Here is a 17,500-nt window from a genome sequence, read left to right as displayed (position 1 = left end):
ATATCCCCCTTGTTTATCAATAATTTCAATCAATAGAATTATTTTTTGGTGGACACTTGATTTGCATATTGAATGCCTGTATTCTGTGACGATAACAAATGATTTATGGTTAATTACTGAAAGTAAAGTTGAACTGCACAGACTAATGATAATATTGTGGGCATCTTAAAGACTAAAAAGTAAATATTGAATATTAGTGAAAGTATTATGAAAGTTCACGGACATCAGAAAGATAAATAATCGAATGTTGATATAATGGAAGAGTAAATAGGTTGACTTTTTCAGTTTTTTTATTATTAGGGGTTAGACTATTGGCCTCCATCTAATGAGAAGGGAAACTTTCAGTCTGAATGCACCCTGATGTATGATACAAGTCGCCTAACTTGACTCCAGGGATATTCACGAGCTCAATATCCTGACGTGAAGGATAAGGCTATAATCCTTCATCCACTGATACCAGAAGTGAGACTGGTATTCTGTTCCCAATAATAAAAGGGTCCTTGGGGCATTATATTTTCTTAGGACTAACTCGAAGATGAAAACTCGACAAGAAAAAGGTTCCATGAACAAGAGGAAATATTTGAAGAGAGCAGTAATCCTTCATCCACTGATATCAGAAATCAAGCTGTCATCCTATTTCCAATAAGAAAAAGGGGTCCTTAGGGCTTAATACTTTCATTAGGATTACCTCGAAGATGGAAACGCAACTAGAAATAGATCCACGAGTAACAGAAAATATTCGAAGACGGGTAAAACATTCTACAATGTTTATCTAAAATGATAAATAACTTTTTACAAAGTTCACCAACAGCAAGGATCTAATATTTCCAAGCATCCTGCCTGGATAAGTGTCAACAGGGAGAGGAAAAAACGAGGATGAAATTAAGGAATAGGAGGAAATTTTTTTTTTTTTTTTATCTTCCACTGTGACCACACTCATCCCAATTAGTGGCAACGGCCTGTATGACTTAAGAGAGTGATCGCCAGCGGGTTACAAATGACTGCTCTTCCAGCTGATATCAAGCGCTTACCCCAGTTTTCTGACTTTCATTGCTGTTTTTGCAGTGGGCATTTGTACGTTTGTTTATTTGGGTTTGTTTATTTCTTGTTTATGTTGCTATTTTTATTCTACATTCGCTTTGTTTTTTTAATTTATTGTACATTGTGGGGGGGTTACTTAGAAACGTAATGGCATTTCAGAGGGGTCCATAAGATTCTGTGGATGTTTCAAGTAATAATAATAATAATAATAATAATAATAATAATAATAATAATAATAATAATAATAATAATAATAATAATAAATAAATAAATAAATTCATCATCATCATCAATATTATTATTATTATTATTATTATTATTATTATTATTATTATTATTATTATTATTATTATTGCAACAACGAATACAAAACGTAATTCCCAGGTATTACAGGATTCAAAAGCGATAAAAATACTGCAAAAATGGTGAAGCACATCAGACACCTTTGCTGTAAGTAAATCTATGTAGACGAAAGGAAAAAACAGTCAGTCTTGCTTGAAAAGCAGCAATTATAAAGCAGTCACGCCAGGCACATTCAGTCACATTGATTGACGCCTTGTCACATTGGTTAACTCACATTTGTTGGTCTTACTTGAGAAACAGCAATTATAAATAAATCACACCAGACACATTCAGTCACATTGGTTGACTCACATATGTTGGTCTTACTCGACAAGCAGCAATTATAGATAAATCACACCAGACACATTCAGTCACATTGGCTGACTCCCATGTGTTGGTCTTACTTGAAAAACAAGAGTTATAAATAAATCACACCAGACACATTGTCACATTGGTCGACTCACATAATGTTGGTGTTTTTGTTGACTCACATGTTGGTCTTACTTGAAAAACAGCAATTATAAATCAGTCACACCAGACACATTGTCACACTGCTTAATTCATATTGTTAGTCTTGGGAATTATTTACAAACCAAGATGAAAATTTAACCAGTACTAGATTAGAGCTCTCAGACAACTCGAATTAAAGACGGCAAGGGGAGAGTAATTTGCAGTCAAGGAGGAAAGATGCCTTCTGGACAAAGGAGTTCGTCTAAAACTTGCATGCACAGACTTCATTGCGTAGCACAAGTAATACCGCAGGTGTTAAAATCTTTACAGGAGCAATAAACATTCATAACCTACACGTGACCGAGGTTAGGACGACACCGAATGTGAAAATGTCCTCGTTGGCGCAGAACGTTACCGTGTTTTGTTCATGGAGAAATGGGGACATTTTCTTCGTTCATTGTACTCGTAACGAGAATTGCGGCTTTTTTTTTTTATTGTAAGTCTATTAAAATCGCGAGTGAGTCTTTTACAAAGCTGAATTGGGATCAAGCACAGATGATAGAGTAAGTTCTTTGAAAATGAATATGGACAGCAGAATCGTTTTGTAAAGAAAAAAAGGGCTTACACAAACCGAGTATTATTATTGTTGTTATTATTAAGATGAACCCTATTCATATGGAACAAGTCCACAGGGACCACTGACTTGAAATTCAAGCTTCCAAAGAATATTATGGCTTTCATTAGAGAGAATAACAGAAGGTAGTGGGTAATACCAAAAAAAAAAAAAGACCATTCATTAAAAAAAAAAAATTGAATTAACAAGTTAATCAAAAGAGAAAAATGTAAGTGAATTATGAAAATACAAGGAGAATTGTATTAGGATCGTAATTAGGGTAGTAAAAAAAAAACGAAAATAGTCCATAGTTACCTAATCAACAAAATTTAATTAAAAACAAACTGCACTGCAAACAGTATGAATAAACAAAGAAAACACTATCGTACTTTTTTTTTTTTTTTTTTTTAAACTGACACTCGTGGCTCGTACGAACTATACTATAACGGGACCTTAAAACGAAATCCACCCGACAGGCAGAATGCAATATGCATCCTACATTAAAACCAGCTACTGTTCTCTTTGCATTCCAATGCATGAAGATTGCAACAGAGGGTAGGTGAAAGAATGCATATAAAGAATTCTAGTAAATTACTTGCGTGTCTTTGTACAAAGTCTGTTTTCTAAAGAAAAAAAATGTTTCCAATTCCTTTTGACTGAAAGATACTGAATGGTGGGAATATTATTGCAGTTATAACTAAGTCGTTGGTCATTTGGCCTTGATCCAAATCAATGCTGGGCACACCATAATAATAATAATAATAATAATAATAATAATAATAATAATAATAATAATAATAATAATAATAATAATAATAAAGCATTATGTATATATATTCATATACATATGTATAAACATATATACTATATATATACATATATATACATATATATGCATATATATACATAATATACATATACACACATACATATATAAAGATACAGATAGATATAGATGTATATATACATATATATACAAATGCATATACATTTACACACAATATTTTACTTCCATACGACATTTAAATCTCAATTCCTTAAGAAATGTGCTCATTTCATATCGTAAAAAAAAAAATAAAAAAAAAGATAAAAGAGATTAAAAGTTGTAACTTACCATTCCTTGTCTGCTGATAAGTTTTCTCTAACCACATGACGTACACAACCCAATTTCTGTTGCCATATCTACAGATTTCAAAGGTTTTCTTCCATCTTCAAACAATGCACGAAACCTCTGCAAAAGGAAGTAGGATTGTAACAGAAATTCTTGAAACATGTTTCAAATACTGAAAAAAAGAGGATTGATAAACATCACAGATGAAATTTTAAACTAATGTCAATTACTTGTTCAAAATCAAATGTGTTTTCCCTATTCATTTATGAATACTTCACTAATTTATGAAAGGAATGAGTACTGTAGTTATTAACCTTGGTTTTAAAAAAATTGAAAAGCTGAATAAACTGCGTAAAATAAATCATTTAGTATTTAACTCACATTCACTATAAATTCGAATGTCTTGTAAGGCAGTAAACTAACTCACAACAGAAAAAATTTACTACTATTAAAAATTCATTATTAATCTTAATATTTTATAGGATATTTCAAAGATCCCAATGTTAGAGGAAAGGTATTAATTTCAACTTCCCTTAGCGAGAAAAGTATACTGAATACGTACGATATTTTTTTAATTATTGGAACATAGAATTTAGGACAAAGGCCAAGCGCTGGGACCTATGTCATCATTCATCGCTGAAAAGGAAATTGTGGTTAAAAGGTTTGAAAGGTATAACAGGAGGAAAACCTCAAAGCAGTTGCACTACGAAACAATTATCAGGAGAGGGTGGAAAGTAAGATGGAAGAAAGAGTGTGAACGGAGGTACTGTAAAAGGAATGAAAGGGGTTGCAGCTAGGGGCCGAAGGGACGATGCAAAGAACCTTTAGCAATGCCTCCAGTGCACCGAGTGAGACCCAGTGACGGCACTACTTCTCTGCGGGGTGTTCAGGTTGTGGGTTTTAAGTCCTTTATGAGCAATTATTAATACCGTAGGCACTAACTTAAATAACTACTCAATACACTTGGTAAAAGGCCTGAAAAAAAAAGGCTTCAAAGAAGTAAGGGAAGGAAATCAAGCTGGAAGGTCAAATGAACTGGGAACTTCGAAACGAAAGAAAAAGTGAGCAAGTCTACGGATAAACATGAAAAAAAACTAAAGCCCTGAAATTTCTCAAATTACCTCTGTCAAGCTCTCGCGTTTTCTCACCCGTATTGCATTATATATACCATTTTCTGTATTGGTCGGTCACAAATTTTATCAATCAAGGATATCTCCGTGCGGAGCTCTGCTGTGGAATTAGGGAGAAAGCGTGTTCCAAATTTTTACGTCAAAAGGAAAGGTTCAGTGTACCAAAATACAGGCTTAGAGAAAATATAGACTAAGGAAGCGTTACTAGCGTTACGTGTAAGGCTATAATGTTCTTATCCACCTTTCCCAGAACTATCATTATGGCACCACGTATGGGGTAAGTTATGCTTAGTACAGGAATCACGCACATTCCTTGTACTATATACTTTCCTCCCTCAGGTTAAGTAGTTTGATCTTCTATGGTACAGCACGTATAGTAATCTTTTCTTTATTGGATTGTTCAAAAAAAAAAATCTACTCAAACCTAACATGAGCGATTTTTTTTTTTTTTTTTAACTTATACCATGGAATTAGAACAGCACTCACTATATTCAAAAGGTCTTAGCCATTCTCGCGGTTCTGTTTACGTAACTGGGTTCAACATGTGAAAATAACCCTCAGCTCAAGTACGCTTTACCAAGAGAATCTCTATTATAAACATCATTAAGCACGAGGATATGCATCTGTTAAACCTGCACGATGATTACCAGATAAGCTACATCGTGAGAACCTGCTAGGGACTTTTTTAGTACTCATTTTAACAGGCCGTATATAAATAGTTTAAGATCACGCCCCTACGGCGAAGGTAGATCTAGTTTAGATGTTTTTACAACCAATTAAGTTCGCGTACTAAATGAACCTGTGGTCAAGGATTGGTGATCCTGTGATCCTAGTCTTCAAAACACGTGGGGCCAGGAAGAGGCGGGGGAGTTGGGATGGTGGTTCGAGTCCACCTATTTAGAACTTCAACGCCCAGTACCTTAACGAAATTCTTGGTTAAAGTATGTCTTAGATAATATTAGCCGATATGGCAGAGTATGACGTTGGGTTAATTCAAACTGGCGAGCCTAGGTCTCTTCTAATGCCATAGCCTCGTAACTTCCAACTTTTAAGAACATACATCAATCTCAAATTTCTACAGCTTTTATAATAAACAGTACTGCTAAGTCAGTACATCATTTTGAAGGTACATCATGCTAAGCAATCTTACATTTCCGTAATTTATTTTTTACTACACTTCACCTACTGTAGGTTTCCTAAATTTGAGTCTAGTTCCAACTTCAAAATATCTGTATCTAAGATTTCGAAATAAAAGTTATTACGACTAAAATTCAGTGATACATTAATTACCTCTCATCGTGGTACCTCAGCTCTGATTGAGCTATGTTTACATGGTAATAAATGCTCACCCATACAATTGTTGAGCCAAAGATATATAGCCCTTTCTACCTTAAGACCACATGTCAGGCACACCAACATTTCCACATCGGGTACTTATAGTAAGGTATATTAATCAATCATCTGTAGTAGACTGCTACATGTACTTAAATCCTTCCCAATATAATTACCGAAATGTTAAACCAAAGTACTTCATATTTTGCTTACATCCGTGGATTAACTAGCTTTTTCAATATAATTACCCACAATTTAATATAATTAACTACAATTTTATACTCATACTTCATTTCAAACATTTTGTCTCTACCAGAGGATTAATTAACCAACTACATGATTGTTTTCAGATTAAGGAAAACCAGAAAGATATAGGACCTTTGTTTAGTTTAGGTTACATCAGTGAACTACCAATTCAAGAAATTATGCAAGACTTATCAGGGAGGCCAATTTTAATGTTTATAGTCAATTTCTAAGTCTGGAGGAACGCTGAATGTCAGATACGGAAAAAATGCTGGAAGTATATTACAGTGAAGATTTATTCCTTTAACAGATAAGTACTTCTCTACCTGCACTAGATGACCACCAAAGCTTATTTAGCCAATTGAATCTTATTAGTTTTAAACCTTAGAGAAACAGCAACAAAAACAAAAAAAATAAAAACCACAAGCATTAGATTTAAGGTAATTTATTTTAAATTTCTGTAGATGGCATTACAAGGAGAGAAAAAACCCACAATTTCACAAAAAGTATTACCTTGGAAATATTCCACCAATCTCAACATTGCAGCTGAAATTTCCTGGATGTAATATAAGTTTAAAACTTAATCCATAAGGTAATCTAGTATTCTCCGGTTTTCTTTGGAGTAAATAAAGGCTCTTGCTTTCCTGAAGGACCTCTTCAGGATCAATAATTCTTCAGCAAAACCTGCCAAAAGAAAATACATTTTGCTGAAGTTGCTAAACAACTAGATATAGCTAATTTTTAAATACAGCTCAGTTGAGATATGAATGCTGACCACAAACTTACAATATTGATCAAATATTAAGGTTTAGGTGTTCACATTTAAACAGAGCTTCACCAAATGCGTTAAAATTAACATTTGACTACGTTAACTAGAACATTCTGGATTTGTAACTAGGCGATTTCTTACAAAAGCTCAGCAGTTAAATTTTAGATATATACTAATTACATTGCAAAATTACTATAATTTAAATAATTCTGAAGTTAAAGAAGTTTTTGGATAAAGCTTCTGAATGGAGACTTCCCTTCCCTTAAGACACTGAATACAAATCCACTCCAACTATCAGCAGACAAGCCTACTGAACGTTGGAGAAGATCCCCCCCCCGCATCCCCGACCCCCAAAAGGGTTTGGCCCTGAAAAGGGAAGGTTAACCTACTCTAAGTCGAGATACTCCAAACTGCATCCAGCGATGGTCACGGGGAGTACGGTAAACCAGTTATTACTTCCGAGGACTTGATTCAGTTGTTCAATGGGAGCCAGTTCGTATGGACGCAGTGTTTCATAAGAGGATAGTCAAAATGAGCCACAACCTGGAAGTAATTCCGAATTAATATGAGTCACACACAAAAAAATAAAATAAAACCTCTCATACAATAGACACACTTTAGGCATACATCAGAAATTAATCATTATTTGATATATAAGACGTTACGTTCCAAGTAACTTTTCCACGATCTATGTAAATCTTTAAAATTAATGAATAGTTTGTAATTTTCTGCAATAGTACAAAAACGTCGAATTGAGTAGTCTTATAACAACCAATGTAAAAAAGTAAAATTCACGTTATAATTCAAATTTAACTTATAAATTTCTGCAAAACCAGATCATGTCATTTTTAAGTAGTGCTTATAAACATCCATCACAGTAAATCCGGTAAAGTTTGATCAAGATTCAAGACATTATAATTCAGAAGATGAAACCTATTCATATGGAAAAAAATGGTCTAACTCATTTTACTACCCGACACTAAAAAAATTTCAGGCTAGCTTAAAACTCCCAAATAAGCTACCCAGTTTAGCAACGTTGGTTATAATACGCAGCCAAAAGCGAAAAAGCATGTTAATACTATTACTGAAATTATTTACCACAGAACTCTTCCTCAATACCCGAAAATGTTAAATGAAAATGCAGCCAGCAATACCACAAGACCTTTTACACAAAGCTGGCAATCACTGGAAGGAAACTAGTAGCACATACAGGTTGAACTGCGTAAGAGACCGAGATGGGGAAACGACCCAACTCCACAAGGGAACATTTAAATTGCCTTAACCTTAACCATACAAAAACAAGATTAGCCTCAACACTAACATTTGAAACACCTTATACAATAATTTGAAATTGCCTTAACCTTAACCATATAAAAATACATAACGTTTAAAGCTTTAACCTTAACTTCAAAAAGGCCTCGGCACAAAAGCTTAAATTGTCTTAACCTTAACCTTAGATTAGCCTCAACACTAAACATTTAAAAAACCTTATATTAAAAAAAGCTTAAATTGCCTTAAGCTTAACCATATAAAAAACAAAACTAGCCTCAACATTAACATTTAAATTGCTTTAACCTTAACTACATCAAAAAAAGCCTCGGCACAAAACATTTAAATTGTCTTAACCTTAACCATATAAAAAGATTAGCCTCAACACTAAACACATTTAAATTGCCCCAAAGTTAACATATAAAAACAAGATTAGCCTCAACACTAAACATGTCAACTGCCCTGACCTCAACCAAATAAAACAGCCTCAACACTAAACATTTAAATTGCCTTAACCATATAAGGACAACTTCCGTGATCCTCTCCATTAATCCACAATCATAACTGGATATAGACAAATACGTTACACAATATTAAGAAGTCTCAGTGGAACTGAATTCGCCGTAATGTAAACAAAACTAAAGTAAACACTTCATAAAAAGCACAAACGACAGAGTTAGAACAGGATTTGAATCTATGTACGTACCATACTCTTCAGGCAAAGAACACCAGCGCTCATATTAGGTAAATTTTTGCCTAACGTGAAGTAGAGCACTTCCGAGTTTAACACAAGCTTCGATATTAACTCGCCCCCAAATGACCAATCAAAATGCGAAGAATTAACATAACCTGCAACACGCCACCTTCAGACGATTGTCAAACTTCGACCGGTAGTGTTCCCCCAAAAGAACAATTAGAAAAAATGATATATCGAACAATTCCAAACTAATTACACAATCTTCGATTGTAATTACTCCCACAAACTTATTTGTCCATATACCTTGACTTCCCACTAATGACAATCACAAGACACCTGCAATTAACCACAGAGATAAAACCAGAGCTATTCAAGTCACTTGACACCAGTTATTTCCTAAGAAAAAACATGAACACATGAACTTTAAACACTGACACACTTGACACAGTACCAACCCTAACAAGCAATAATCTTGAAGATACCCCAACCTTAGCAAGCAGTAATCTTGAAGATTCCCGGTATAAACAAAACAACAATCAGCAAACCACTGTCTCTTACAATTACAAATTTACAGCACCTCCGCCAAAATTTTACACTTCCACGGCCAAAACTTTACACTCCGAGGCCAAAGGAAGATGAAGCGCAATGATAATAACATTACTCGCGCCTCACCGTCGTTCCTGGAGCGGCCACTAGATGTCAGTGGCGCTCGCATCCTGACACCCTCGCTTAAAAAATAAACCGTTTTCAAAATTAATTAATTTTTTTCGATATAAACTTATTAATGAAAAGTGGTTATATGTAAATACATGCACTTTTATTTACTCACCTCCATGGAAGTGTTTTTTTTTTATTGTCAGGGATTTTATTCTTTTTATATTATCGAAAAAGAATTTATGACGATCCTATAGCAAGATTCTTAGTGATAGTCAGTGGATGGATACACAATATAATAATAGAGCAAACGTTATTTCCCTATGCAATGCAAAATGAAAAAGTATATTGAGAGAGAGAGAGAGAGAGAGAGAGAGAGAGAGAGAGAGAGAGAGAGAGAGAGAGAGAGAGAGATATCATTATTATGAACTGAGGAACAATTGCCAACAATATGAGCACAAAGTGAGAATAAGATTATAATCATGACCCAGAGAGAGAGAGAGAGAGAGAGAGAGAGAGAGAGAGAGAGAGAGAGAGAGAGAGAGAGAGAGAGAGCATTCATTATTAACATAAACTTTGTTAAATTGTAGATTTTGTTTTTAACGGATGAAAACTTAAGTTAATTATCTTTTGAATGTCTTTGAGAATCCAGGTTAACGTAAACTTTTTTTTCCTAGAGAATCTTGCTGTTTCTTATAGTGTTAAGCCTTCAAATGATAAATTTTAAAGTAATTCAGATTTATTTTTGACATAAGCTTTTTAGATTTCTGGCACTTAAGGAATTTTTTCCATTCCAGGTTTCACATAATGGGCGATTGACTTGAAATTCAAGCTTACGAAGAATATGCTATCTATAGCGTTTTAAACAATGCTTACGAATGTACTATTCTTCATTCTGAAGTTTTAACAGAGGCGTTACTGTGAAAAATTTGAATGTATCACAGGGTAATTTTCAAGGGGCAGTACGTCAGTACTGAAATGATTGAAAATTGATCACATTATCACAAAATTCTGTACACGGAACGCAAAATGATTACCTTAATAACTTCAACGACGAGCACTTATGTGGTTTGAATGCTTGAACATTCTTCAAATTGAGTTATAGACAAGAAAGCCTCTTAAACCGGCTTCCATAGAGAACATGAATTATGTTAAAATGCAAATGAAATTGGTCTACAAAATAATAGAGATTGGCGTGACTGGATTATAAATAGGCTATGGTTACAAGTTAATGTGCTGGGCTGAAGATAAGACAAATATAACTGTTTGGACATTCCTTTTCACACCACTGGTTTATAGCATTGCTGTATGTTTAAGGTAAACAGTTAAATCGTGACCCTAGCATCACTGACCTCTTTCACAATACCACGGTGCAGTGATGATTCTTAATATAACTCAAAATGTGAGGGAATGTATAATTTTAGAGCCTTGCAGATGGCTTACAAACTCCTGCAATGGCTCGATTTGAAATCAGTAATGCTCAAATTGCAAGGTTCGGCTAATTTTCTCTGTTGAACTTTACCATCGTGGACTGACAAAAAACCTATCTTTTTTTTTTTAAAGAAATTCTGATTCTGATCTAGCTGTCACGACAGCTTCACAATCTTCTGATCCCAAACTTGAGGCTTCAGCTGTTCGTGAACGCTTTAATTTGCTCAGAGTTTCTTGACAAGAACAGCCTCAATATATTGCATTACGGGAACATTCCATTTCTCCCTCGTATTGCTGAAACAAAGTGCTTCCCTTACTCTCATTAGTTTACTCTCAAATGTGTATAATTTAAGTAGCTTTTTCCGTATTTGTTAAGTTGAGATGACACTGAATGTCCCTCTCTGGTACTTTCAAAACTTGACTGGTATGATTATCAAGGCCCGAGTCCCTGTGTAACTACTTCCGTGAATAGAAACTTTGATAATATTACAAAAGTTATGAGGCAGGTCTTCCGCCTCCCTTTTGAAGGAAACTCATTATTTTTAGTCTTGATTACTTTGGACCAGTGCTACAGAAGGACAGTAACTCTTTCCGTTCACTGAATGCTACATACATTTTGTAGGTGTTCGGTTTTCTTGTTTATCAGAGAGTAAGTTTAGGAGGGCTCAGTTATGGTAAAATTAGTTGGCATTCTAGATTTTATGCCTTAGAGAGGTCCATCATCTCTTGTTATGAATCTGTCTTCCCTTACTTCTCATCAAGATTTCAGTGAAGATTATGGTTATTACGTCAAAAAAATAGCATTCAGTAGAAAAAGCGTTTAACAGATTGCATGATTCATTTATCTTTTGTCTTTCATATTGTAAACACCTGAATTTTACAATTCTGTTTTGTATTGCAGAGAAGTAACTTTTTCAAAGGTCGCGTGATTCATTTATCTTTTGTCTTTCCTATTGCTAAAACTTGATTTTTTAAACACCTGAATATTTACAGCTCTCATTTATCTTGCAGGAAGTAATCCGTTGTCCTAAGATGTAAGATTAGCTGGATCAGAAATAGTCTTGACATATATAAAAATCTCACTTGGAATATGCCAGCAACTTGGTGAGAAATTCTTCGTCTTTTTAAGTCGAGTCCTGAGCTTAACGGATAAGAGATAATCTTGCTAGCAAGACAGGACATCCCTTGGCTTAAAATCCTCGTGTGGTAAGTTATAAGCTTTTTTTTTTATATGCAACAGATCAGGAGAAAGGAAAATACTTATTTAGTGTATGACCTAAATTGCTAGTATTACTTATAAACTTAGAATTTATCTTTAGCTGTCGCATAAATATAAATCTAAGAGTTATATGAAAAGAAATTAATATAAACGGAATCTTCTGTTAGTGTAAAAAATCAGAATTTACTACAGGAAGCAAAAACATTCAACTGTCATTTTATTACAACTAAACAGAAAAAAAATCAAGGAAAATCTTCTTCTTCATGTTGACTTTGAAAAAATAAAAAAAGAGGTCGAACTCGCAGCTTGTATACGCGGCTATATCAAATTCAAAACACAGGCCACTCCGCTCGTTTCAGATCTGACTTTAAAAGCAGCGGGCTGTTGCTATTATCTTTGCATTCCACTGCAAACGAAATGAAACTTCCGCGTCCGGCGAACATTGAAAGGACGAAAATAAACAATTCCAACAAACGCACCCACCCACCAGCCCGCCCCAGGCTCTTGTGTACAGGGATTGTTCTCTGCGGAAACTTTTCAGTTCCTTCCTCGGCCTCCGGAAAGGGATTGAATGCCGGGAATATTAACGCTGCTGCCTCCAAGTCCACAAATGTCCGGGAAAATTTCTCTTTGTTATTCTGATTCTTAAAAGGCCAAGGGAATTAAAGTGTGGAGGAATAATCTTTTGGTTATTTCTGGATGTGATGGGTGTACAAAATCGTCTTTGTTGTTATTATTATTATAAAAATATTATTATTATTATTATTATTATTATTATTATTATTATTATTCTTCGACTGGGTGGTTTTATAGTGTGGGGTTCCGGGTTGCATCCTGCCTCCTTAGGAGTCCATCACTTTTCTCACTATGTGCGCTGTTTCTAGTAGCACACTTTTCTGCATGAGTCCTGGAGCTACTTCGCCATCTAGTTTTTCCAGATTCCAGTCCTGGAGCTACTTCGACATCTAGTTTTTCCAGATTCCATTATTATTATTATATGTTAACAGAAATATATACATGTAAATTGATCTTTAGAGCTCAGTTCTGCGTTAGCTTTGAATACGAACATAACTATGATGAAAATGTAATATTTTGAACAAAACTTACTAAATAGATTTTTGGAACCCATTTTTATAAACAAGCTTACAATGCGACTATAATGAAGAAACTGTGACATATCAAGCTAAACTTACGAGAACTGACTTTTATTGACAATTGTGCAGGAGTTGTAAAACCTAATTAAACAGAAAAAAAAGTGTTTTGCATATTTTCAGGTAAGCTACTGCATAAAATGTTCTCCCCGACGGGAAAAATAATCTTAGCCGGGACACGAACGAGAAGTCATTCTTCCAAACTATAAAATTGATTCCTTTCATGTCTTAAGAAGCAATATAACTTTACTTTTGCCACAATTTCGAGGAGACTGGAGAATGATTGGCAAGTGGGAGACCATAAAACTCCTCCCTTTGTGTCAGCCTTGTGTGGCGAAGATTGGATTTTCAGGCAGAGTTTATTAAAATGGCTGAATATCGAACGGGTTTTTACTCTGTTCGTGTTTTGCAGTAGAAAATAAAGGCGTGATTGTCACACGCATATGCATATTTATATATGTAATATATGTGTGTATTATATATATATATATATATATACATATATATATATATATATATATATATATATATATATATATATATATATATATATATATATATATATATATATATATATATATATATATATATATATATATATATATATATACCATGAATATATTGATATATTGGAGAGAGATTGAGAGCAAAGGTTGAGTGTAAATTTCAAAGAGAGAGAGAGAGAGAGAGAGAGAGAGAGAGAGAGAGAGAGAGAGAGAGAGAGAGAGAGAGAACAGAGTTGTTTATAAATTGAGAAGAGAGAGAGATAGAGAGAGAGAGAGAGAGAGAGAGAGAGAGAGAGAGAATATATAAACGTTGAGTGTAAACTTAAAAGAGAGAGAGAGAGAGAGAGAGAGAGAGAGAGAGAGAGAGAGAGAGAGAGAGAGAGAGAGAGAGAGAGAGAGATAAAAGACCGAAGTGCGGACAAAATGCTCTTCACTGATTTGAGCGAGAGCCAGCTGAGGAATTCCGCTCTGGAAACGGCTGGAATGCGGAGAGAGCGGAAACAGAAAGAAGAGAATGAAAGAGGAGAATAAAGCTGGGAATATAGAATGCTAGGATTTGTTTTCAGTGTGATAATTAGTGATTTTATTTAGGCGCATTCCATTTATTATTTTCTAAAATATTTTCCATGTTTGCACCGAATTTTCTTAGGCGCAATCGAGTTTTCTGTACAGCGTGTAATCAAGGCCACCGAAAGTAACTTTAACCACGGCCCGTTGGTGGCCTGTCCTATACCGTTGCCAGATGCACGATTATGGCTAACTTTAACCTTGAATAAAGTAAAAACTATTGAGGCTAGAGGGCTGCAATTTGGTATGCTTCATGACTTGAGGGTGGATGATCAACATACCAGTTTGCAGCCCTGTAGCCTCAGTAGTTTTTAAGATCTGAGGGAGGACAGAAAAAGTTATAATAAATGACGGAATAGAAGCAATACCTTTTATTATCTGTCCTTGATATTAATATCGATTTACATTTTAAAAGGGGATATTAATAAACTTTATGAAGTTTAACATTTAGTAATGTATATTCTATTTATAATTGATAAGAACTTTTAATGATTTAGAATGTGCACGAGTCTTTGAGTTCATAAATGAATCTATTGTTGATTTCAGTGTAAAGTTTAAATATATATATATATATATATATATATATATATATATATATATATATATATATATATATATATATATATATATATATATACATATCATATATATATAAATATAATATATACATATCATATATATATATATATATATATATATATATATATATATATATATATATATATATATATTGTATGTACATATATATGATTACTTTCTTTAAGTATTCCCCATTGTATAATCCTTACTCTTAGTCAATAGAAGGCTAATTGCAGGAGGTTTCTCCTTACCAACTCTGTCTCTCTCTCTCTCTCTCTCTCTCTCTCTCTCTCTCTCTCTCTCTTGGCTTCTCACTCTAACACCATCTGACATTTCATAAACAAAGCCACGACCAAACCAAGCCTTTCCCCGACCTTGCTTATCACAGACGTTAACTATAATTTTTAATGATGCTGCTTTATCAAACGACCTGAGGTCACTGACCCGATGACGTAAATGGGACAAAGGAGATAAAGGAGATTTAGAAAAAAAATTATTTATCAAGTAGGAAATTCAAACATCAAACTAATAACAAACAAACCACTCTATTCATCTGGTCGAATTAGAGCAGAATCGTCAATCATTAGCGGACAGTGAGTCAAAGCAAGTGCAGAGTCATCAAACAAATGCTCGCATTTAGTGAGCCAGCGTATTGTTGTCAGCAGATTAAAAATTGCTTTTATTTATTTTTTTTTTTTGTGAAAGTTACAAATGGCGGACTCGTTGGGGGGGAATTCAACAGTAAGCCTTCGACTTTCGCCTGTGAATCGAGTTTATTTCGGGCAATTAGTTGTGTGGGCAGGTATTGTTGTTGGAATTTATTTAGCTTCTGTCTCTGTCTGGTAAGATATATACATATACATATATACATATACACATACATATACATATATGTATGAATATATAAATATATATATATATATATATATATATATATATATATATTTTTATATATGTATATATATATATATATATATATATATATATATATATATATATATATATATATATATATATATTATATATGTACACATATATACATATATAAATGCATATATATATATATATATATATATATATATATATATATATATATATATATATATATATATATATGTATGTACATATATATATATATATATATATATATTATAATATAATATATGCAAGAATATATATATATATATATAAATTGTATATATAATATATACATATACAACATAATACATACATACAATACATACATGCATACAGTACACACACCAAGAAACTGCCAGATATGAATTAGCGTCCCAATGTATCAAGAAGATCCCAAATACGAAATTGTCCCACTAAACTCAAATGGAACAATGATGGCCAACAACCCCATTCACCTAATGTACGAAACTCCGCAAACTGCCCGTATGAATTAGCGTCCCAATTATCCAGCGTCCGAACGCAAGGTCACAGTAAATACGGCTTGATCGAACGAAAACGCGCCTTCCGGAATAGAGAGGACTGAAACAGCGCGGTCAGTCAATTCGCTTCTATGGCTGTTTCTTTTGCTAGTTTTAGTATGTATGTATAAATATATATATACATGTTCTTAAAACAGAGCATTAAATAAAATATAGGCCTCGAAAATCAGGCCTATAACATATATATACATACACAGGCCTATATTTTATTTAATGCTCTGTTTTAAGAACAGAGGTTGGTATCTAGTTTTCCCCTAACTAAATTCTAAGGTCTACTGGAATGAGATACTAGGATAAAAAACTAAAAATTTTATCGGCAAAAGAATTACGAAAATAACTTCAAATATATACATAAGTATATATGTGTATAAATACACACACATATACATATATATATATGTGTGTGTATCTATATATATATATATATATATATATATATATATATATATATATATATATATATATTATATATATATATAAATAAACCTTGCTCGAACAGGATAAATGCTACATATTTATAACCGCCTAAAACTTTCTCTCTCTCTCTCTCTCTCTCTCTCTCTCTCTCTCTCTCTCTCTCTCTCTCTCTCTCTCTCTCTCTTTTTCCCTTCACCTCCGATCCCAGACTGCAAAAGAATCGTTAATGGGCTTTGAGTGTTTGTCCCCGGGACGCTACACGGTTGGAGAGCTAGCTGTTTTTTTTTTGCCAAGGTCGAGCGGGAAAAATATCTTATGACGATGCTTAGTTTGAAGCTTATTCTTGTTATATAATGTTACATAAGAATTCCATGAGGCACAAACGAGCACAAGCTGTGGAACAGCCCCCCAGAGGATGTCGCGCAATTTGAACTTCAGAAGTTCAAGCGAAGATGCAATGTGTGACTACCCTAATGCTGTTCTCCCTGCATTTCAGTAAGTTTTTATCTGTTAATTTATTTA

The 17,500-nt window shown here is 33.7% G+C and overlaps 1 long non-coding RNA gene across 3 annotated transcripts in view; it reads right to left on the bottom strand.

Moving 5' to 3' along the window:
- LOC136832452 (uncharacterized) overlaps positions 1-9,625 on the bottom strand; it is a 175,433-nt gene extending 165,808 nt beyond the window's left edge. For 2 of the 3 annotated variants that reach the window (XR_010851217.1, XR_010851218.1), the window contains exons 1-4: positions 9,453-9,563; positions 7,421-7,574; positions 6,776-6,946; positions 3,561-3,677 (exon numbers count right to left, since the gene is read on the bottom strand). This is a non-coding gene — a long non-coding RNA (uncharacterized lncRNA). Of the gene's footprint in view, positions 1-3,560; positions 3,678-6,775; positions 6,947-7,420; positions 7,575-9,452 lie in introns of all 3 variants that reach the window. The other variant, XR_010851219.1, reaches the window with a different exon arrangement.
- Between the last annotated feature and the right edge of the window lie 7,875 nt (positions 9,626-17,500).

The sequence above is a fragment of the Macrobrachium rosenbergii genome, chromosome 49 (genome assembly GCF_040412425.1).
Source record: "Macrobrachium rosenbergii isolate ZJJX-2024 chromosome 49, ASM4041242v1, whole genome shotgun sequence".
Classification (NCBI taxonomy): domain Eukaryota; kingdom Metazoa; phylum Arthropoda; class Malacostraca; order Decapoda; family Palaemonidae; genus Macrobrachium; species Macrobrachium rosenbergii.
This window is presented reverse-complemented; position numbering and strand designations above follow the sequence as displayed.